General features: G+C 38.5%; 1 pseudogene; it reads right to left on the bottom strand.

Annotated features, from left to right (window-relative positions):
- Positions 1 to 14,249: 14,249 nt before the first annotated feature.
- On the bottom strand, positions 14,250 to 14,346 carry LOC130037007 (uncharacterized; annotated as a pseudogene).
- Between the last annotated feature and the right edge of the window lie 8,300 nt (positions 14,347 to 22,646).

Raw genomic sequence — 22,646 nt, 5'->3', positions numbered from 1 at the left:
AAATAAGTTAAAATATTTTTTGTAAAGGAGATTCAAGACAAACATACAAAAATAAGATAGGTTCCAAAGAACAGGTTACATATAAGACCGAGAGAGCTAAAAAGGGCTGGCATTCCTTCTGGAGCTTTCAATCATACCATTTACTAAAGATGTTATTTTCACATCACTTACCTGTGGAGGGGAATAGTGAGAAACAGAATGCCACCGGAAAAGCAAACTGGGAGACCACCTTCAATAAAAGCCAGGTGGAAGGTGTTCACATGGATCCCAAGTGCAAATATATGTCAACAGGATCACATATTTAACTAACTCTGCTTGGTACCAGTAACTACTTTGTTGAATATGGGGGGAAATGAACGCAGTTTATGATTGACCTGAGACTAACTAGTTAATAGATTTTCCCAGGAAAGGGTAGTTGACTGGCTGGGAACAGAAAAACGTGAAGAGTGTTTTGCTACCTTTAATGTATGGCTGGAGGGAATTGATCTCAGTAATCTCTTAAAACTAACAAGCTTCAACTATCTTGAAGGAATGTTGTATTCACTGAGGATAAAAAATTGGGAGAAAAGTCTGAACTGATGGGAAAAGAGACAATAAGTGTGAAAGGAGGGCTTGAAATTTGGGTTCCTCTGAAAACAAAGCTTGAAACAAGAAGATCTGGGGGTAACATGATATACTGGGAATGGGATCTGAGCAGGAAAAGAGTGATATCAGGGATGTGAACAAGGGAAATCCAAGTTAAGGAAGACTTAGCTAGCTGACTACCCCATGGTCAACATGGTTCCAAGACTACAAGAAATTACAAGAAATTTACTTTAATTTTCTTTCCTTTATATGGTCAATTACAACATGAATTCTGTGCCTACTTCAAGCAGAATTTTTCTTTCTCAATATTCTGTTCATTTGTGTAAGCATCTTAAACAACTGCTGGATAACAGAATTATTTGATGAGACTTATTTTTTACTTTAATGTTTAGTTGAGATTACTGAAAACTGGGCCTAAAGTGAAGTTTGTCCTGATTGGTACAAGTAGAGAATGGAGGTCTAGGGATGGAATTAGAGATTATAGGGTACCACATTCAGTTCCTAATAAAACAAGTAAAAGACAGTGTCCCAAATAGATTATTGAAAAAGATATTCCTCTCTATTTAACATGTAAATTCAGAATTTTCTATATTAAATTAAAAATGAAAGAATGTTCCTATATTTGGTCTTTTAAAGACATTCCAGGTTGCTTAAGGAAACAAACACTCCCTGTGAAATCATAACAACTTAATCATAAAAACCAGATTACTACATAAATTTCCAACAATGTCAGTGCTAAGAATTATTTCCCTGGATCTCACTAGTGTACATGATAGTCATATGAATACACCTGTGTGGATACATCGCTGGTATCTAATTTAGAGAATAGATATATAGAGATTAGATCACATAGCTGAGTGTGATCTCAACTTTTCTACACACTCCCATGCCCCACACACCCAAAGACTTGTACTGATCCTTATAGATCCATGAGTTTTCCTCCTCCCCTCTCCCAGAGTCTATTAAAATTTCTTTTCAAGTACTAATGTAATACGCTTTAGAAAATATTGAGTTAAACTTAATTGTTGTCATTTAGCTTTTAGATAGAGAACCAAGAAAATCTTATTAAAAGTGTATTTTGGTATTCTTTGAAAATGGTAATAAGTACATTATCATTGAATCCCTGAATATGCATTATATAAAGTATTTTGTGAGGAATTCCATATACAAATCAGTACTCGAAGAAATAAATGACTTCTCTGAATGAGAATGAACTGGGACATTTCAAAGTATCAATCAGTGAATCAAAGATGAATCATAGCATTCTATAGAAAAAATGATCTTGATGTAATCTAGTCAACACCATTACATTTTATACTTATACCAGCTCATAGTACTTTTAATTTTTTAGTTTTTATTTATTTATTTTTATTAGTGAAACACCATGAGGTGCAGTTGTAGACTTACATACCTTTGTGCTTGGGTTTCAGTTATACAAGAGTCAAGTACCCATCTCTCCACCAGTGCCCATTCTCCACCACCAAGGAACACAGTGATCCTCCCACCCCCCATTTCCCCCACTCCGCCCCACCTCAGGGCATTCCCTTTTGCTTTTTCTTTGTTTTAGGGTGTTGTGGTTTGCAATGGAGGTCAATACTATTACATTTTCAAAGAAGAACATAGGCTCCTATATGTTCAAGACACTACTACTGTCCTGCGGTTCTTCCCAGCATGTACCCTGCTCCAAGCCAGCCCTTTGGAAATATGCTGGGAAGGACAACTGGATGTTAATTTCCTCACTCTGACCTGGAAGACTCTTGCTGATTCTCAGCCACATCAACTATTTCATTTGTTGCCTGATATCACCTCCTGTCCTTTATTTTTTTTTTAAATATTTGATTTGTTTCTGGAATATAAAGAAAAAAATTAAATGGACGAATAAAACAAAAGCAAAATCAAACCTTTACACTCTGACATCAAAATCGTCCTTATAGGAGGGAAATTAAATGACTGAAATGGGTAGGGGAATGTTGTTATTTGGTTGTGGACAGTAGCTGGATATTTGACAGTGCATGGAGTATGAATACAGAGTCGCTGAGATGAGGAACTCTGTACTTGAAGCGAATACAGTTTGTAAACTAGTCATCACAATTATATGTCCATATGAAATTTATCTACATAGGCTTTGTGCCTTCCTTGCACGCATGTGTTATGCATTCCTTTATCATGGCCTCAGAAATGTATCTGAGGGCACTCGGAAATTAGTTGAGCCCCAAGTATGGGGAGAGAAGTAGTAAAGAATTGGAGGAGGAAGAAATATGAGTTGGAGCTTAAGAGCCGTGTAAGAGGAATATGTAGATATGTATGTGTGTATAAATACACATATATATGTATATATATATATATATATATATATATATATATATATATGGGCTGGAGCCATAGCACAGTGGGTAAGTCATTTGCCTTGCATGCGGCCAACCTGGGTTCGATTGCTCTGCTCCTCTCAGAGAGCCCGGCATGCTACTGAGAGTAATCCTCCCTCATGGCAAAGCCTGGCAGGCTACCTGTGATGTATTCAACATGCCACGAACAGTAACAAAAAGTCTCACCATAGGGACGTTTCTGGTGCCCGCTCGAGCAAATCAGTGAACAATGGGAGGACAGTGCTACGGTGCTATGGCTAATTCAAACGTTGTTTATGCAAAATTTGAAAGAATCCTATAAATATTCTATAAAACTGATTACACCTATTAAATTAATATAACTTTAAATAGTGTTTAGAAATGAGGTTGAAGAATTTTAAGGCTATAGAAAGATATTGACAATATATCAAGAAACACATGGATATTTGAGGAGGAAGAACACGTAGCAGTTGTACTTTCTTAAGGTTATTTTTTTGTCTTTAATAGCATATGCCTTCCCTGAGTTTTGTTAATAACTTCCGTTTTTTAGAAAGCATCATAATAAATTATATTTTTTAAAAAAGTAAAAAACTTTGTGTTTGTGAGTGGATTCTGTATGTTTGGAACTTGGGAAGTATTTTCCTATGTAAGTTACATTAAACATGATATTTATAACAGAAATACCATCTGCAGTACTATTCACAATGGCCAGAAGAAACTATGGTATACCTACACAATTGAGTACTACGCATTTGGCAGGAAACTTACATCATGAAATTTGCTTCTAAATGGATGTACAGGGAAGATTATCATGCTCAATGAAATCAGTCAGAAGGAAAGGGGTATACTGATTGGACTGCCTCATTTTTTGGATATAAAAATCCAGAATATGAGACTAATACCCAAAGATAGCAGAAACACAGGCCAGGAGAATTGGTCAACGGTTGGACGCTTGCCACAAGTGCTGAATGCGGCATTTGGAATAAAGAAGGGACCACTATGACAATGATAGTTGGAAGTGATTACTCTGGGTGGGAACTGAGTCCTGAAAGTAGGTAAAGGAATAAACGTGATAACCTCTCCCTCTCTGTATTACAATCCATAATGCTCAAAGGATGAGTGAGAGAGATAAAGAGAGAGAAAGAAGTGCCTGCCATAGTGTAGAGACAGCGTGCTGTCAGGTGGGGTTTGGGGTTGGGAGAGGGAGTGGTGGGAGAGAAACTGGGGACATTAGCAATGGAACTGTATACTAGTGGAGGTTAGGTGTTAAAATATCCTGTGATTGAAACTGAATCATGAAAAGGTTTGTAAGTTGTGTCTCCTGCAGATTCAATATAAAAACATGATATTTTGTTTCTACCACCATGACTAACCTATGAATTTGCTGAAATTTATTTTTATCACCTTGGCTGGGCTCATTTCATGGATGTCTGTGTGGTAAATTTTTTTTTCATTTTATGAGGACTGAAGAGACAAAAATCATAGGGTAGGGACTTCTGGTGGAAGGAGAGAAGAGCACAAAACACCCTGTTGACCACACCTCGGCAGGGTCACCTAACTTGAGTGATGACAGACCTCCTTCACTGATTTCTTCTTTTGTAATGTGGAAAAATGAAAAGACTTTGCAGGCTGACAGGGGGTTGTCCCCTCCAGTTCACACTGTTTTCATTTCGATCAGAATTGTTTAAAGATTATTTGAAAAATTTGGAGCTTAATGATTTGTTCTCACATATTTCCCCTACATGGTGTCAGTGGGCATTGATCCAGGAAGGCCAGCATGAAAAAGTTGAGGTGTATGTCTTAACCACCAATGCCAACACTACTGTAAGTATGGAACCCAGAGTACAATAGTAAAACTTCAAAATGTGTTTGTCAAGGAAATCGGTGGGAATGCAGGGAGAAATGGGTAATTTGTTGGTGGAGGGATGCAGACACTGGTGGTGTGATTAGAATTGGAATATTGTATGACAAAGCTCCATTTTAAATGACTTTGAAAATCAAAATTGCCTAAATTTAAAATAAAAGAGAAGTCAACTTATGTCTATATTTCAAGAAAGCTTGTCTTGGCAAATTTTGGCCGGGAGACCATAGTTGGTAGAGAGAGAGAGAAAGAAAGGGAGAGTTGACAGTTGGGAAGAGAAGCCTGGATATAATGGAAGAGATAAAAGCTGATCTTAGAAATTTGGAGCCATCAGAGTTTAGAGAGTTAAATGGTGAGAACATTACAGTTTAGATACTTAAATAGTGAGATTGGTTTCAGTCATCAGCACTGTATACATATAAAGATTTCAAACACCTCACAGATATTCAGGCTATAATAACTAACAAGGGAAGCCTTTTTTTCCTGAAGCTCTATGTAAGGATAATATATTGCTAGGAACAATGATAAGAAGTTGGTTCTCTTTTTCACAGATTAATACATTAGAGATGAAAACTTTAATACAAAGGAATCCATCATCTTGTCCTGTTTCTCTGTTTTCCTGCCATCATTCCATTCTCCCCCATGACCCTACCTAATCATGGCTCTCCACATTACTCAGCAGTGTTACCACATAGCCTCAGATCATGTGTTAACTGCTGGTACCTCACAGTTCTCATGTTTGCCCCCCATCCAAGCCAGAGCCATCCTTCTGAAACCAAGAATATTTGCTGAAGGCCCGTTCTTCCTTGAAATGGCAGTCATGGTTTACCTCTTCTTAATCATTGTGTTTACATATTTAGATGAATGTCACTATACTAGTGACAGGTATTTTCCAAACTAAGAAAAGCATAAACTTTTCCCTTTCCCCCACGAATTTTGGGCAAGTTCTTTTCTATCCACTGCTAATTATATGTGATAATAAGGAAATAGATCTGAGGTAAAAACAAGTACATTTGTCAATTTGGTGCCATGACTAGTCAGTCTGAGTATAAGTATATATTTCTAGAAAAAAAAAGCAGAAGAAAAGGAGTTGGTTGCTAGCAAAGAATGCCAAACCTCTGCCAAGAAATCCTTTGAAAACAAAAATTCTGATTATGGACTGAACATGATTACCACTCAATGCCTCTTTTGCAGACCACTACACCCAAAAGGAGAGAGAGAAAAAAAGGGAATGCCCTGCCACAGAGGCAGGTTGGGATGGGGGGGATCTGTGTGGGAGGGATACTGGAATACATGGTGGTGGAAAATGGGCACTGGCGGAGGAATGGGCATTTGATCATTGTATAATCGAAACCCAAGAACAAAAATTTGTAAATGTACAACTGTACATTATGGTGTTTCACTAATAAAAATTTTTAAAAAATAAAATAAAATAAAAATTATTTCGTCTGCCAGAGATCAGCAGATGGGAACCTGAGTGAAGGCAAAAGATTAAATCGGTTGACTTTAATTTTTCCTTGAGTATATTAATTTGATTTTGGAGTCAATTTATATGACAGTTCATTAAGACACAGAAATTTTCAGCACTTCTCTTGTTTAAAAGTATAGTGTTACACCATATCTCTCTCACATTATTTTTATTTCTGATAGTTTGACACAAAAGATAAGTCAAAATCATAGATAAATGTAAATTATTTAAATACTGTATTGATTATTTAAAATTACATTATAGAATTACTAGAATTTCATAAATTTTAAGATTATGGATAATCAACATGCATGTATCACATTACACTCACAATTGAAAGGCCTCCTCTGTCATTCATTATTGTTCAGTTTTTCCACTTTGATAACACCTTTCCATCTGGTAACTAAATAGTCTTATAGTTCTAAAGTTTGTTTTTATGGCTTTGAAAAAATCCAAATTATACAATTTTTAACATTGGATGAAACTAGAGGATATCATGCATGTAAAGTTAGCCTTAAGGAAAGGAACAGATACAGAGAGAGTTTTCTCATATGTGGGATGTAAAGACACACAGCAAGGTCGCAACAAAGGTTCAAGGGCAATGTAAGGGGAGAACTGATCCACACAATTGAGTCAGGGGATTGGGACTGAGGGTTTCTGGGGTTTTGGGGGGAGAGGGAGGGTTTATTTTTTGAGAGAATGAGGAGTGTCATGTTGGAATAATGTGTATGAGGAACCATTGTTAATTGAATTATAAATCATAGAATATTAATATTGTTTTAGACGTTTGTCTGTCTCATTTTATTCTTTTAATTTGTTTTCTTCATATGCCACATATGCATGAACTTGTATGATGCCTATCTCTCTCTGCCTGGCTTATGTCACTAAACATAATATCCTCATGTTATGCTTTTTTATACAAATAATAAGAATATTTCACTTCATACAACTGAGTAGGATTCCATTGCTTTACACCCTTTCATTTTCAAAATTTGGGGTTTAAAACATACAAATATTGATTTTAACAATGCTCTGGTGTTTTAAAATTTTTAGTTCAGTGAAGAAAAGGTAAAGGCCCTCCCGTTGATCGTCGATTTGCTCGAGCGGGCCCAGTAACGTCTCCATTGGAGACTTTGTTGTTACTGTGTTTGGCATATCGAATACTCTCGGTAGCTTGCCGGGCTCTCTGAGAGTGGCAGAGGAATCGAACTCGGGTCGGTCATGTTGACCGCTTGTAAGGCGAACGCCCTACCGCTGTGAAGAAAAATAGATTTTATTGAACAACACTTAGAAACTTGTGAAACAGGCATTGGGTGGAATGGGATGGAATATATGTTCAAGAGAGACCACTCGTTTTACAAAGCAAGCAAAGAGTGACATACAGAAAGAAAGCACGGTATTTCTTTAAGGAAGAACACAAGCTTGAGGACCAAGCCCACTCTGGTAGTTTAGGAATAAGAACTTCGAGTGGTATGAACTTAACTTGTACACTTTAGGGGAGAACCTGAGTGAAACAAATAGAAGTACGTTCAGGAGAATGATAAACTGGAGTCTATACTTGGAGTGAGGAGGGTAGAGAGTTCTTTGGGGAGATCTGGACTATGGAGAACAGTAATATTATAACATTAATGATAGTATCTTACCGTGGGATTCCAAAAAAATCTTTAACAGTGGTGTCAGAAATGATAACATTCTTAGGTATTTGGATTTCCTGTGGAAACTACTGGAAAGCTGAGTTTATGCTCTGGATGCCTCTGCCTGAAACAAGGTCAACAAATCATGAATGAAAAATTACAAGTTACATGGATCAAGGATTCTGATCCCAGTGGAAGGCTAGCTTTTGGGTGGACAATTTCTACTGCTGGCCTGATGTAGATTCTGATCCTGGGATACGTAACAGAAAGGAGGTAGTGACAGGTATCCTCAGAAGTAAAGCCTCTGAGACAGAATTCATTCATACCAACTTATGGCATGAATGTTTGCTCATGGCTGCTACCATTATAACATGCCATTCAATGATTCTGTGGTTTCAATTTACTGTGTCAATGTAAAGATGAAGTTTCTAAATCGAAGGTAAAAATCTGAGGCCCTCAAGATGATGAATTATGGAGAGGGGGGGTGGAGCTGGAGCTATAGTACAGCAGGTAGGGCATTTGCCTTGCACATGGCCTACCCAGGTTAGATTCCCAGCATCCTGTATGGTCCCCCCAAGCACCGTGAGGAGTAATTCCTGACTGCAGAGCCAGGAGTAACACCTGTGCATCGTCAGGTGTGACCCAAAAACGCAAAAACAAAAAGATGATGCCTTACCTTTAGATATTTTGCAGTCAAATAGAAACAGCCAGGAAGCTCACCAGAAAAGAGTTCTCCTGGGTCGAAAACATCATCACCTCTGGCGTGAGAGCATAGAGAAAATAACGTTTCCATTTTATGCCATGTTAAAGCAAGCCAGACATGATCTTGGAAAGTTTGTCAAAGGAAAGCATGGCTATAGGAAGGATAAGATGACAACTGTATCTTAGAGGTAAAATATACAAGTGAAGAAAAGGTCAAGAATTAGGCGGTACGATGGTGACCAGGTATACTAAGAAAAGCATTTTTTAAAAAATAAAATGCAATGAGACATCAAAAAAGACCTTTTTAAATGTTTAAGAACAGGGATATAACTCAGGGATAGAGCATTTGTCTTCCATTGTATGATGATCTGGGATTGATCCTTAGCATTGCAAACAGCATTATTTTTTAATTTTTAATTTCTTTCTTTCTTGCTTATTTGCTTGCTTGTTTTTCTTGGTTTTTTTGGGGGTCGCACCTGGCTATGCATAGGGGTTATTTTTAATTTTTAAAAAAATTATAATTTTTATTTTTTACCTGTGGTTGAAAATGAAATCTAAAATATTTTAGAGTAAATATATGTGAAGAAGAATAAAATTCACGGGAACTATTTAGTGTTCTTAACGATACAGCAGTCAGAATTTTGAGGTTAATTTTATGGGTAGTGCATAAATAATTTTTCCCCATTATGTGGGCTGTGTTTTTATGATGGTCACCATTTTTTCTAAGTTGCAGAAACGTCTTAGTTTAATGTAGTCTCATTTGTTTATCTTCATTTCTTCTTCCTTGGTTAGTGGTGTTTCATTCTAGAAGTTTCCCTTAGCTTTAATGTCATGGAGGGATCGTCCCACATTTTTCTCCATATATCTTAAGAATTCAGGTATGATATTGAGGTTTTTAATACATTTGATCTGACTTTGTGCCTGGCACTATAAAGAGGTCTGAGTTCAATTTTTTTTTTTTTTGCCTGTTGCTGTCCAGGTTTCCCAGCACCACTTGTTGAAGAGACTTCTTTGCTCAACTTCATATTTCTTGAGCCTTTATGAAAGATTAGGTAATAATAATCTGAGGGCCAGCGTCAGGATATTTGACTATATTCCATTGATGTGAGGCCTGTCTTTATCTGAATATCATGATATTTTGATTACTACGACTTTGTAGTAGGGTTGCAAGTTGGGGAAGCTGTTCCCTTCTTCTTTTTAACAAATATTGCTTTAGCTTTTCATGGGAGTTTATTGTTGTGTATGAGTTTCAAGAGTATTTAATCTATTTCTTTGAAAAATGTTATGGCTATCCTTATAGGAAGTGCAGTAAATCTTTATAGAGCTTTGGTGTGTATTGCCATTTTGACAGTGTTAATCCTCTCAATCCATGAGCATGGGATGTGATTCCATTTCCTCATATACTCTCTTATTTCGTGAAGTAGAGTTTTTAGGGGTTTTTTTTGTATAGTTCCTTAAAATTTTATCATTTATCACTTAACTTCCCCTTAGTCGTCGATTTGCTCGAGCGGGCGCCAGTAACATCTCCATTTGTCCCTGTCGCGTGCTAGAGTAGCCCAATGGAATCTGTTCGAACCGGGAACATGAAGGGCCTCAAACCGATCTTTCATGATCTTGACGAAGAAGTCTGACCATCTGGAAGGTGGGCGGCCACGCGGTCTTTTGACATCCCATGGAATCCAGTCGGTAACAGCTCTAGTCCAGCGGTCGTCTCTAAATCTCATTACGTGACCAGCCCATCTGATTTTCGACTCCTTGGCATAAGAGACAGCGTCCCTGATTCTTGATCGGCAACGGATGTCAGAACTCCAGATTATCTCTCTCATTTGAGTGAAACCTGATATTCCAAGCATAGCTCTTTCAATTCTTCTTTGGGAGACCTGAATACTGTTCTCATCTTGTTTGCATAGGGCCCAGGTCTCTGAGGCATATGTTAATGCAGGAAGAACAGTGGAATCAAAGAGATGTGCCCAGAGCCGGAGGTTCTTCTTCCTCTTAGCTATTTCTTTGACGTTTTTGAAGGCGTTCCAAGCTGCTCTCTTCCTCCTGCACAGCTCGGGTGCCAGGTCATTTGTCTTGTTGACCTCTCGATCTAGGTACACATAGCTGTTGCATTCGGAGATAGTCCTTCAATTGAGAGTGAATGGGGCATCAGGAACAAGGCTGTTTTGCATAAACATTATTTTCCTAAGATTCAGCTGTAGTCCTACCTTTCCACACTCACGGTCAAAGTTGGCCAGCATTTGTGCCGCTTGGCCGATGTTTGGTGTTATTAAAACAATGTCATCAGCAAAGTGGAGGTTGTGTAGTTGCCGACCATCTATCTTCATTCCCATTCCTTCCCATTCCAGTCGTCGCATGATGTTCTCGAAGGTGGCACTGAAGAGTTTCGGTGAAAGGGTATCACCCTGCCACACCCCTCTCTTGACATCAACGATCACTTCTTTGTAGAATGGTGAGATCCTGCTAGTGAATCTGTAATACAGCTCACGGAGGATCCTGATGTACTGGTCTTGAATGCCCTGATTGGCTAGGGCTTCAATGACCACTTCCGTCTCAACAGAATCAAAGGCCTTCTTTAAATCAATGAACGTTAAACAGCGGCATCTTGAACTCCAGAGAAACTTCAATGAGCTTGGTTATCATGTGGATATGGTCGATGGTGCTGAATCCTTTGCAGAACCCTGCTTGCTTGCATGGTTGTCCTTCATCTAGTGTTCTGCCAATCCTATTTAGGATGACTCCAGTGAACAACTTGTAGATGACAGACAATAGGCAGATCCGGCGATAGTTGCCAATGCCATGGATGTCTCCCTTCTTGAACAGTGGTACGGTCCTGCTGGTTTTCCTTTGGGACGGAAACTTGCATTCAGACAGGTAGCGAGTGAAGAGCCGAGCCAGTGTATTGATAAGTACTGACTGCAGGTTCTTCAGGTGTTCAGGTATGACCTTGTCTGGGCCGAGTGCTATTTGTTTCTTTACCAACGAAATGGCGTGTCAGATTTCGGAAGGGAGAACATTGGGAACAACATGTCCATCCTGTGGAATTTGGTATGTAGGCAAGTGGACATGGCTATTGAAGAGATTTGAGTAGAAATCATGGTAATCTTCTCCACTGCCGTTCTGGAGGATGTGATGGATCCATCAGGACGTCGGAGGGCAGTCATCTTGGTTTATAGTTGGCGAAGGACAGGCAGGCCTTACGAATACTTTTCCTGGCTTCTGCCGCATCTACCAGTACTTCTGCTCTTCTCTCTTTTAGGTCTTCCTTGATCGCATCTCTGCACTGCTTTGCACGCTCACACGTTAGCTTGCGGTCAGCTGAGGCATGCGCCAAACCATGCTGGCGAATTAGCTCAAGAGTTTTCAAAGATAGGCAATTTTTTGTGGCTATCTCTCTCTTGGCGTTCCTCGCACATTCATGGAGGTGCTGAACCAGTGGATTGTATTCCTCGTCAATGTTGTCAACAATGGCAGCTTCCCATGTTGCCGCAATAGTACCAAAGTATAGTTCCTTAACATTTTAGTTGATTCTAATATACTCGATTTTCTGAGGTATTATTGTGAATGGGATTGTTTTTCTCTATCTCTTTTTTTCTCTTTCATTTGAAATATATGGGAAAGCCATGGACTACCGGATATTGATTTTGTAATATGCTACTTTACGAAACAAATCTATTGTTCCCAGGAGCTTTTTTGTAGATTCTTTGGGATTTTCCAAGTATAGTATCATGTCATCTCCAAATAGTAAAAGCTTGAGTTCTTCCTTTTTTATATGGATGCCCTTGATATCTTTTCTTTTTACCGAAATCCTATGGCAAGTACTTCAAGTACTATGTTGAATAGGTGTGGTGAGAGTGGGTAACTTGTTTTGTGCCTAATTGTATTCTGGGATTCTAGCTCATTGATTTCTGCTCCAAGCCTTTAGTTTTCTCCCCGTTGAGAATAATGCTTGCTGTGGGTTTGTGGTAGTTTGTTTTGACTAGATTGAAGAAAGTACTTTCAACTCCCATTTTGTTGAGAGTTTTTCATCATGTATGGGTGCTGGATCTCATCACATGCTTTATCTACATCTATCGATTTGATGACATGACTTTTATCTTTATTTTATTGAGATGGTGTATTCTGTTGATTGACTAGAGAATGTTAAGCCATCCTTGCATCCCCAAGATAAACCTACTTGGTCATAGTGTGTGATCTTTTGTTGAGTTTCTGGATTCTCTTTGCTGGTATTTTCTTGAGAATCTGTGTATCTGTATTCATCAAGGAAATAGGTCTGTAATTTTCATTTTTTGTGGTGTCTCTGTCTGTTTTGAGTATTAGGGTGATCTTTGCCTCATAGAAACTATTTGGGAGCATTTCTGTTTCTTCGATTTCCTGGAAAATCTTGAAAAATGTTGGCAGCAGTTCCTCTTTAAAGGATTGAAATATTTCACTATTGAATCCATATGGGCCACGGATTCTGTTTGGGGGGATATTTTGACCATCATTTCAATTTCCTTGGTAGTGATAGGTTCAAGTATTCCAAATCTTCTTGGTTCAGCCTTGGGAGGTAATTGGAATCCATTAATTTATCAATTTATTCAAGATTCTCTCATTCCTGCTGCAAAGATTCTCAAAATAATCTCTGATGATCCTATGGATTTCTGTAGTTTCTATTAGGATACCCCCCTTTGCATTTCTGATTCGATTTATTAGAATTCTTTCTGTTTCTTTGAGAGGCTTCTAGAGGTTTATTGATCTTGTTTATTTTCTCAAATAACAAGCATTTGCTTTTATTGGTCTTCTGGATTGTATTTTGGGATTCTAGCTCATTGATTTCTACTACAAATTTTATTATTTCCTTGCTCCAGCCTAGTTTGCACTCCTTTTGTTGGTCATTTTCCAAAATCTTGAGCTCTAATTTATTCATGTAGGCCCTTTCTTTCTTCCTGATGAATTCTGGCAGAGCTATAGTCTTTCCTCTTAACACTGCTTTTGCTGTGTCCCACAAGTTCTGCTAGCTCGCGTCCTCATTCTCATTTGTTTCTGGAACCTTTTTATTTCCTCTTTGATTTCTTCTCTAAGCCAACGGTTGTTCATTACTTCCCTTAAATACAATATTTCCTTGCTGAGATTTAGTCTGTTTGATCTATTGAGAAGTGACAAAGTAGTGTTGAAATCTCCACCTAGTACTGTTTTGCTATCAATGTTTTTCTATAAGTCTATTAGAAGTTGTTTTTAAGTATTTTGCTGGTCTGTCATTGAGCATCTACATTGAGGAGGGTGAGTTCTTTCTGATGTAAAGATCCCATGATCGTGAAGAATGACATTCACTGTCTCTTATAACCTTTAGCCTGAAGTCCACGTGGTCTGATACTAGTATGGCTACTCCAGCTTTGTGGAGGTGTTCTTTTCTTGAAGACTTGTTTTCCAGCCTTTTACTTTTAGCCCATGGTTGCTTTGATTGCTCAGATGTGTTTCTTGCAGGCATCAGAATGTTGGGTTCAGTTTTCTAATTCATCTTCCTATTCTGTGCCTCTGAATTGGCACATTTAGTCCATAGACATTGAGAGAGATTGTTGTTATGGGGATTTGTGCTATCTTTATGTAGAATTTTTGTACTTGTGGGGATTGCCTTAGCTTAAAGTAGCCGTGTTAGTTCTTCTTGCAACAAAAATATGGAGCTCTTTACAAGTTTGCATGTCGTCTCTGTGCAAGGACCATGATAATCTCTGTATCATTTCAATTTTAGTATATGTGTAATCAAACCTAGTAGGAGTTAATTTTTCTCTTCTGATTACTTTGAGTGTTGTCCTTACTTACCCTATGGCAGAGAGTGGTACCTAATCAAGGAAAGTATTTCAAAGCAGCTTGATAGATTTAGAACTTTAATGTCCCAGAAAGAAAAATATGGTTTTTACCATATTATCTTTTACCATAATCAAGGCATCAGTTTTACAAAATAATTCTTTTAGACGATGTTATATGAGTCCTGTTTAATGCACTTCCCTGAAACCTTCATTAATACCATTAAACTAGAGCCTTTTGCTGTTCTCACCGCAGTCCCGCGTACATCTCCAGGAAAAGGTGGATGGTGTTGTCTGCACTTTGACCACCTTGAATGTAAGTAGGATTTTTCTCCTGAAGGAAGAGGTGAGGAGCATATTGATGATTTCATTCCACATTATTATAAGTTCAACTTGAACGGAAGTTGAGACTCATGAGGCTCCTGTAAAGGACAGAAAAAAGGGTCTCAGTGAAGTTTAATGGCCAACACAAATTAACATCACAGATGACTCAAAGCAGCCTGTGTTCTTCTTTGTGTATAGTGAGTTTCATACCTAATGATAGTGATTCTTAGCCATGACACACGGGCAAAACAGACCTATAATTAAAAATCTAGTTCTCTGAGCAGAGTGGGGTTTCTTAGGTGATTGAACAAGTGTGCAGTAATTTATTACTAAGCACATACGTAGTTTGAATGATGTGTACTTTTTGATCTAAACTTAATTCCAAATATGTCTAAAATGACAGTCTCCTGACCCCGCACCTGGCTTTCTTCACCGGGGTCCCTTGGAGGGGGTGTGTTGAGTTTCCCTCACCGCGCCGAGCAGAGCCCTGGCACCTGAAGACCTCTGCAACCAGCCATAGGTACGCTTTAGACCACTCTCCCCAAGCTTGAAGGAGCCTCATGCATGAACGAATCTGACAGAGGAACCCAGGTGTGCGCAACCGGGGGATGAGATCTCCAAGGCTGCTCAGATCAAGACTGGGCCCCCTCCAACCAGATCCCCCATCTCCTAGTAGCTAAGTGTTACAACCACGAACTGCCCCTGGAGCCATGTAATCCCATCAATGGCCAAGATACAGAGACTGGATTTTGTTGATAAGACAACAACAATTATTGTCCAGTTCTCACTCTGAGAGAACCTGGTAGGCATCTGCGAGTATCTTGCCCTTGCGTTTACCAGTCATTTACACTTCTTTCAATACAGATTATATGATCATGGTTTATGCTTATTTTTACTATTGAAGTTTAATAGCTAAATACTGATTTTTAACAGCACTAATTTATTAAAAACATTCATCCTTGGCCTATCATATTAATTGCCAGTATTTGTTGGTTTTGCTTGTTTTTTGATTACTTAAATTGGTTTTGATCCTTTTCTTTCAGGTTGAAAAATTTTGACACAAATGAGTATATGTTTTTCTTTATCTTCTACAGTTTTAAACTGAGAACAACTGTTTGTTTTGTACAAATAAGATACCTGTGCATTTACTATTTCTTCTCATTTTATTTACATTTTAACACATCTCGATTCATCTACAAATTATCCTAGTAAGTGTTCTCATATTGAAAGAAACCACCAATTTTTTCAATCATAGCACTGTAGCACTGTCCTCCCGCAGTTCATCCATTTGCTCGAGCGGGAACCAGTAACATCTTACAACAAATTGTGACACTTGTTGTCACTGGCTTTAGCCTATCGAATAGGTCATGGGTAGCTTGCCAGGCTCTTGCTATGTGGACGAGATACTCTGGGTAGCTTGCCGGGCAGAGGAATCGGAATCAGGATTGGCCTCCTGCAAGGCAAATGCCCAACCCGCTGTGCTGTAAACGTTATCTAAAATATACTAGTAATAACAAATGTTGTTTCTTTAACAGTGCAATATAAACAATTATTAGGTAATTTTCATGATTTGTTAATGAAATAGCTAAGCTCTTGAGTATAATGGGAGTATTTTTCTAACACAAGAGTCTGACGAAGGTGAAACTGTTATAACCGTCTTGTAGGGTTCCATCTCCCTAGCCTGCTTCATTCTACCCCGCTCTCTATCCAATCCGGTCTTCTTCTTGGGATTCTGACCTCCTGATTGGCTAGCCTCTACCTTTCACCTGCCTACTTTATGACATCATTCTCCCACCAAACCAACCACCAACTGGTAGAATCTTGGGGGTCCCATGTAGTTGCTTGTAAATAAATTTGAATCATCATGGCAAGTGACGAGTGATCAATGACCAATCACCAGTGAGCAGTCGTCTCTACTGAAGACTTGCGGTCTTAAGCCGCTTCAGTGTTCAGACGTACTCTCGTACCGTCTCCTCTTCTCGTCTACCTTTCATCGTTATTTCCTCTTCTCTGACCATGTCAGGTAAGGAATAATACTTTTCAAAGCTTTTCATTAGATTTATCATCCCTAAACTTAGCAGTCAAGGAAAAACAGCACGTAGTAATGAAAGAAAGTATTCAAGTCGAATTTGATAAGCCTCATTTTAGCTTGACTTTGACATTTGCTGTGTGATTTTAGACACTGGCTTACTTTCTCTCACATACAAAGTGTTTTTCCTCATTGATTTCATTCTATTTTAGACATACTTAGGAGCTCAAATACACAAACACACATACACACACACGCATATATATATATGGGTCGATTCTCTGTGTTTCTTTTTCCTTTTAATAGTGAATTTTACATGATATTCACTGAAAACAAGTAAATCCGAGAAAGTGTTTTTACAGAAACAGAAAATATAGATGCTGTGAAAAACTGTTAATATATACTAGCATGTGTTCTCTGTAATGGTCTCTCCACTTGTATTTATACATCAGTATTTTGAATATAGTGATATTACAAAGTAATAATCATTGATCTTTGAGTTTTCTATTTAAACCCGGTAATAAGAAAATATGGGGCATGGGGAAGGTGTGGAGTGCTGAGCGTTAGGGAGGCAAGCCCTCAAAGGTAAGCAAGTTTGGGATCACTTTCATAAAACATTGACCAATCGACACCAAGACAATATGAGGGAGAAAAAATAGGAAACAAAGAAAGAAAGAAGGATAGAAAGAAAAAAAGAAAGAAAGAAAGAAAGAAAGAAAGAAAGAAAGAAAGAAAGAAAGAAGAATAGGGACTTCGATTATCAAGGAAGGGGAAAACCTTTGGACATAAAGTTGAAGAGAACCAAAGACTTAACATCAAAAAAGAAAGAATATATATGATATATGCTGAGAATAATCCACTGAGAGCAAGTCAAAGAATTTTACTTCAATAAATGTCAGGACTAGAAAATATACTATGCCTTCAATAGGTTACCAGTAGGAAAAGCTCTTTATCAGAAAGCCATCCTTGCTGGATATTTTCCTTATTATTTCTTAGAACACAGTACTTGGAACTTGACAATTTGGAGTATAAACACGCTTAATAAATGATGCTCCCCATAAATAGCTAATAGTGCTTATCTAGGGCGGTGGAAGACACAGAATCTTCAATGTTTTTTATTATGTTCTGGTTTTTAAGTTCATGTATGCGTTGCCTGTTAAAATAAAAAAAAATGGTATATTCTAACTTGAATCAGGAGATTTGATTCATCTGTGTGGTCAGTAGATTCCAGGTTAAAGCTGCTTGTCATCTTTACAAATATTATTTCATGTGATTTTTTCTTCCTAACATGAGAGTAGTTTGATAATAGTCAACTTTTGTTTTTAGATCCTAAGAGGAAAGAGAAAAGTCAAGTCTCACATGACAAATTACACATTTTTGTCATATTTCTGAATTCTGAGTTTTCCTACATAAAGATATTTTATGGGATTTTGGTCCGCATTTATTAAACATTGAGAAGAAAGTTTTCCTGTTTGATAAAGATAATTCTAATCTAGGCATTGGAAGTAAATTTGCAATATTTTGTCATCACTTTTTAAATGGTCTTTTCTGTTTCTTCTGTGATCAAGTTAAATCCTCTGCTATGTTTAACACATGTTGTTTGCTGGTTAATATTCAAAGGTACTGATGAGTATAATTTTTTGTAATTTCGAAGTTTGTTTCTGTATTTTACTCATTTAAAACATTTCTTGTCTGGGAGAAGGGAGGGAGGAGAGCGAGGATCCCCAGCGACCCCAAACCCCAGCGCGCGTCCAGATCCGGAGCAGCGCACCCGGCAGCACACCGGCCCCTCCCATCCAGGTATATCACTCACTTCAATCAACTTGGACCTGCATCCTTTCATCCTTTTCATCAACTTGTTACCTAATACCAAACAAAATTTCTCACCTCTTCTACTACAATTCAACAAAATCCCACTCGCCTACTCCATTTCCAACAAAAGTTCAGTTCGAAAACAGCTATACAAGTTCAGTAGTAAATAGTAACGCCTCCAAAAGTTTCACTCAATGTCAGTTATAAAACAAAGAATAACGCCTGATTGAGAAGAAGGTCAGACTCAGAAAGGTAAAGAGGCGCATCTAGCAGCAACAAAGCTGGACGGCTCCTGGCAGCCTCTCCTCACTCAACTAGAACAGTAGCAGCGAGTGTGACGGACCAAACCACACTGGTCACAATGGTAAAGCAACGCAAAAGCCCACCAAACTTTCTTATTCACGAGGCTAGCCCAGACGACACCAACAGTACTATAGCGATAGACAACCTCTCTGACAAGGAATTCAGAATGGAGCTACTCAGGATGCTTAGGGAACTAAAAGAAACAATGGAAACCAATGCCAATAAAAGACAAGAGGATTTGAAGGCAGAAATGAGGAAAATGCAATCGGAAATGTCGGACCTGAAAAACCTGGTAACCGAATTGAAAACCTCAGTGGAAGGCCTCAGCAGCAGAGTAACAGCGGCTGAGAACAGAATCAGTGAGCTCGAAGATCAAGTTCAGAGTCTTGTCAGAAAAGAGCAGAAAATGGAAAAGAGACTCACAGTTCGAGAAGAGATGGCAAGAGAAGATCGTGATGAAGCCAAGAGGGGTAACGTAAGAATTATTGGAGTCCCAGAGGGACGGGAAGAAAACCTTGATGAAGAAGAAACTGTCAAAGAAATCATTGCTACAGCGTTTCCAGAGCTGAAGAAAACTTCTGACCACATCCAGGAGGCCCGAAGGGTACCAGCTAGAAGAAATCCGAATAAGAATACCCCAAGACACATCCTGATCAAAATGACCAAAACTTTAGACAGAGACAAAATTCTGAAAGCAGCAAGATCGAAGAAAGAAATCTCTTACAAAGGAGCATCCTTAAAACTCACTGTTGATTTTTCTGATGAAACCCTCAGGGCCCAAAAACAGTGGTGGGACATAGTGAAAAAACTCAATGAAATAAATGCCTCCCCAAAAATACTTTACCCAGCGAGACTCTCATTCATAATAGAAGGAACAACACACAGTTTCACGGACAAACAACAGCTCAGGAACTTCATAGACTCAAATCCATGGTTACAAGTACAACTAAATGGGCTACTTTAAGGCAAGACAGACCTCTCAAATACACCAAATTTCAACAGAACAATGGGACAAAATCCCATAACAATAATCTCTCTCAATGTCAATGGGCTAAACGCACCAATTAAAAGACATAGAGTGGCAGGATGGATTAGAAAATTGAACCCAACATTCTGCTGCCTGCAAGAAACACATCTCAATAGTCAAAGCAAACACAGACTCAGAGTCAAAGGCTGGAAAACAATCCTACAGGCAAACAGCTCCCAGAAAAAAGCTGGGGTAGATATCCTAATATCAGACCACATCGATTTCAGAGTGAAGAAGGTCATAAGAGACAGTGAAGGCCATTTCCTATTGACCAAAGGATCTGTAAAACAGGAAGAACTTACAATAATAAATGTATATGCACCTAATGAGAGACCAGCAAAGTACTTAAAACAATTACTCATAGATTTGGAAAAAGACATCGATAGCAACACAATACTAGTGGGAGACCTCAACACCGCTTTGTCACCTCTTGATAGATCAACCAGACTCAAGCTTAGCAAGGACATACTTCATCTGAGGGAAACAATGGAAGAAAGGGGCTTAGTAGATATATACAGGACACTTCATCCACAAAAAGCTCAATACACATTCTTCTCAAGCGTACATGGAACGTTCTCCAAGATAGACCACATGCTGAGCCACAAAACATGCCTCCATAAAATTAAGAAGATAGAGATTATATCAACAATCTTCTCAGACCATAATGCGCTGAAATTAGAAGTAAATCACACACAAAAACAGAAAAGTGAATTAAACACATGGAAATTAAACAGTGCGCTATTAAACAACGAGTGGCTTAGACAGGAAATTAAAGAGGAAATCAAAAGAGTCCTAGAAACGAATGAAAATGAGGACACGAGTTACCAAAACCTATGGGACACAGCAAAAGCAGTCTTAAGAGGAAAGTTTATAGCTCTACAAGCATTCCTCAGGAAGGAGGAGCGAGCCCACATAAATAAACTAACCTCACAGCTTAAGAACTTGGAGAAGGACCAACAAAAGGAGCACAACCCGAACAGGAGGAAGGAAATAATAAAACTCAGAGCAGAGATTAACGAGATGGAAACCCAGAAAACAATCCGAAAGATCAATGAAACCAAGAGCTGGTTCTTTGAGAAAATTAACAAAATCGATAAGCCCCTAGCAAAACTCACAAAGAAAGGGAGAGAGAAAACCCTAATAAACCGAATCAGAAATGAAAAGGGGGTCATTACAACAGAAACTACAGAAATTCAAAGGATCCTCAGGGAGTACTTTGAAAAGCTTTATGCCACAGAACATCAAAACCTCGAGGAAATGGATAAATTCCTAGACTCCTACAGACTCCCAAGGCTGAACCAAGAAGACCTGGAATACCTGAACAGACCTATCACCATCAAGGAAATTGAAATGGTAATAAAAAGTCTCCCCAAGCACAAAAGCCCTGGCCCGGATGGATTCACCAGTGAATTCTTCCAAATCTTTAAAGAAGACTTACTCCCAATCCTCTTTAAGATTTTCCATGAAATTGAAATATCAAACACACTCCCGAACAGTTTCTATGAAGCAAATATCACACTGATACCAAAAGCAGACAGAGATAACACAAAGAAAGAGAACTACAGGCCGATATCCCTGATGAACACAGATGCAAAGATCCTCAACAAACTACTAGCAAATAGAATCCAACTACTCATCAAAAAGATCATACACCATGACCAAGTAGGATTCATCCCAGGGATGCAAGGATGGTTCAACATTCGGAAATCAATCAACATAATCCATCATATCAACAAAAGAAAAGATAAAAAGCATATGATCATATCAATAGATGCAGAGAAAGCATTTGACAAGATCCAGCACCCCTTTATGATGAAAACCCTAGCCAAAATGGTCATAGAGGGGACTTTCCTCAACATAGTTAAAGCCATCTACCACAAGCCTACAGTAAGCATCATCCTCAATGGGGAAAAACTGAGAGCCTTCCCTCTAAGATTAGGGACGAGACAAGGATGCCCACTCTCTCCACTGCTGTTCAATATAGTACTGGAAGTACTTGCAATAGCAATTAGGCAAGAAAAAGACATTAAGGGCATTCAGGTAGGAAAGGAAGAAATAAAGCTCTCACTATTCGCAGATGATATGATACTATACCTAGAGAACCCAATATCCTCCCCCCAAAAACTCCTAGAAACAATAGACTTGTATAGTAAAGTTGCAGGTTATAAAATCAATACCCAAAAGTCCATGGCTTTCCTATATGCAAACAGTGAGAGAGAGGAAAGCTACATGAAAAAATCAATCCCGTTCACAATTGTGCCCCAGAAAATCAAGTACCTAGGAATCAGCCTAACTAAGGAAGTAAAGGACCTGTACAAAGAAAACTACAAAACGCTACTTCAGGAAATAAAAGAGGACCTGAGGAAATGGAAAGACATCCCCTGCTCATGGGTCGGAAGACTGAACATTGTCAAAATGGCAATACTACCGAAAGCACTGTACAAATTCAATGCAATCCCTATAAGGATACCCATGACGTTCTTCAAAGAAATGGAGAAAACACTCCTGAAATTTATATGGAACAATAAACCCCCACGACTAGCTAAAGCAATTCTTGGGAAAAAGAAAATGGGAGGAATCAACCTCCCGAACTTCAAACTTAACTACAAAGCGGTAATAATCAAAACAGCATGGTACTGGAACAAAGGCAGAACTGCAGACCAATGGAACAGAGTTGAATAAACTGACATCACCCCCCAATCATATGATCATCTAATCTTTGATAAAGGTGCAAGAAATGTGAAGTGGAGTAAGGAAAGCCACTTTA

This window comes from Sorex fumeus, unplaced genomic scaffold (genome assembly GCF_029834395.1).
Source record: "Sorex fumeus unplaced genomic scaffold, SorFum_2.1 ptg000070l, whole genome shotgun sequence".
NCBI classification, from domain to species: domain Eukaryota; kingdom Metazoa; phylum Chordata; class Mammalia; order Eulipotyphla; family Soricidae; genus Sorex; species Sorex fumeus.
Note: the sequence above shows the minus strand (reverse complement) of the source record. Positions and strands in the feature narration are given on the sequence as shown.